This window comes from Crocuta crocuta, unplaced genomic scaffold (assembly GCF_008692635.1).
Source record: "Crocuta crocuta isolate KB4526 unplaced genomic scaffold, BGI_CrCroc_1.0 scaffold562, whole genome shotgun sequence".
Lineage (NCBI taxonomy): Eukaryota > Metazoa > Chordata > Mammalia > Carnivora > Hyaenidae > Crocuta > Crocuta crocuta.
In genome coordinates, this window is record NW_027531012.1 from 63996 (window position 1) to 66809 (window position 2814).

The window sequence follows — 2814 nt, forward strand, 5'->3', positions numbered from 1 at the left end:
GCAGCAAACAAGAAATAGAGGGTGACTCTCTTAATCTGATAAACAGCCAACATCATATTTAATGGTGAAATGCTACAATATGTCCATTAAGCCTGGAGAAAACAAAAAGATGTGTATTCTCTCTAACATTGTAGTGGAAGTTCTAGCTAGTTTGATAAAGCAAGAAAAAGCAATAGGAAGCATAACTATGAGAGAGAAAGAAGTAAAACTATCCTTAAACACAAGTGCCATAATTGTTTATAAAGAAAATATTATAGGGTCGCGTGGGTGGCTCAGTCGGTTAAGCGGCGGACTTCGTCTCAGGTCATGATCTCACGGTTCATGGGTTCGTCGAGCCCCGCGTCAGGGGAACCCAGCCAACAGGAAGAACAAAGCATCAAACGTGATGTCATCCGGGTCACTCAAGTCCTTACCGTTGATGACTTCCGAGTAGAGGCATGAGACATGCAAGTCAGGAAACCACGCAGTCATGGTAGCTCTGGAAGACATGATGAGGAGCAGAGACAAGTCATCTATGCTATTCCCTGTCTGAATTCCTACCCCACAGAATGGTGAGAAATAATAAAACAGTTCTTGTTTTCCACAAGTAAATCACGGGTGCTTCATTATGCAGCAGTAAATAACTGAGAGATACCTAATGGGATAAGCTCCAGAGGAAAAGCTGGAGCCAGGAGGAGAAGGAGGCAAGAAGCAATTTGAGAATGAATAGGAAATGAAAGAAGAAAGGAAACTGAGACCTATATATGATCTGGAGGAAGCAGGGGGCTGCCTGAATCTTAGATGTGCTTCAGACAATCCACCCCACCTATATGATGGTCTTCAGCCCACTGCAATAAAGAGGTAAACTATCATTGGGTGAAAGTATGGGATGAAGACAGAACAGACTTAAAAGCCAGCTATTTCTACCAGCTTGGCCATGAAACCTAAACCACATTGACTACTTTAAATGTTATTTTTAGTCTACACCTCTGTATCAAGATTCTCCATACGGTTTGCAGTGAGCTACAAAATTGAGATTACCTGTGGCAATCCCATGTGATTTTCTAAATAAAGAGGTGTTTCTTAAAAAGAAATTATACATTAAGATAGCACACTACTATTACTTCTAAATATTCATTATATCTGTAGAGAGTATAGAATCCCAGAAACAGAAATGTAAAAAAAAAGTATAACTGTAAGAATTGTAAAATACCGCAGTACATTATGAAATTTGGCCTTAGTAACTTTCAGGCTGATTGTTTAACAGCAGATTGGCAAAAGTTAGATTTAGAATATAGTAGAGGGGTGCCTGGCTGGCTCAGTCAGTAGAGGATGTGTCTCTTGATCTCAGGGTTATGAGTTCAAGCCCCACGTTGGGTGGGGAGCCTACTTTAAAATATTTTTTTAATTAAAGAAAAAGTAGATATTCATTCATTAAACAAATATTTGTTGAACACTTGGTACGTGAATAAAAGTCTACCAAAATTTCCACTTCAGTTGAGATTACATTCTAGGGCGAGGCAGGTTGAAAACAATAAACGTAAGTAAACCACATAGCATGTTAGACGTAATAAGTACAATGGAAGCAGGTAGAAGGATCAGGAATTTTAGGGAAATAAGGAGATAGGCAATTCACAGCCTTTCAAGAGGGTTAGCAGCGAAGGTAAGAGGGAGGCCATAACTTGAGGGAGCACATCTGTAACTCAGGGAAAGAATCCCCTGCACTTAGCAGAGAGACTGAACATGGGAAGGAAAAAGCAAAAGTCCTGAAGAGAGGAGAGATGGTATCAGATGCACAGTGTGAGGATTAGTTGTGACACGAAGAAACACCCTTTCCTCACACAAGGTGAAGACAGATTTTGAGGTAAAAAGGAACAATGCTGACACCTAGTTGGAGAAGCCCTCCTTAAACCAGTTCTAACTAACAAGTTTTAGGTTCATCTTTTTGGACAACATGCTAGATTTAAAAATACAGAGAATTCTTGGACATAATCACCAGTTCAGTACTCAAGTAACACTAGCTTATGTGTGCTATCTGTTCCTTCTTTTATATTGACAAAAACTCACATTCCAAAGCACACATACTCGTTTATTTAACTTCTCTTTTTTCCCTCCTTGGGCCCACATGAGTAGGCAGCAGGGCAGAGATGATATTCTTCTAAATTAATTAAAAGCATCGCCAATTGATATGCTGTGAGCATCGTGGCTGGTCTTCTGCATCTGATAAGCTGAGGACCTCAGAGTACATCTGATAGCGTCTGATTTTGCAAGCAATTAGGTATTCTGCATATTTACGTACAGATGAGCTTCTGCTTCTGAGTAACTCATAAATTAATATTTAATGAAATCATTTGCCTGGAGATGTTTTGTGCATTCCTGTTCATCTCCTGAATGCTTTATATTTGGCATTGGATCTCACACTCCAAACCCAGTGACAGACTTGGCGAGACTTACACATACATAGCCCATGTACTCCTGAATGAAAGCAGGCTTATTTCTCTGTAATTTTCTTTCAGAGAAGTCATCTTTCTCCAGGCTAAGAAAAATCTCTTTATGAGAAGCACTCTTAATACTTATTTGAATTACAGGTAATATTTAGGAAAATCACATTAGATTGAAGCCACTTGAGTATCACTTTCAGTAGACTAAAAAAGGCCACCGGATAAATTACTTAAAACTAAAAACGGGGGTGCCTGGGTGGCTCAGTCGGTTAAGCCTCTGACTTCAGTTCAGGTCATGGTCTTACAGTTCGTGGGCTTGAGCCCTGCATCTGGCTCTGTGTTGTCAACATGGAGCCTGAAGCCTGCTTCAGAGTCTGTGTTTCTCTCCCCGCCC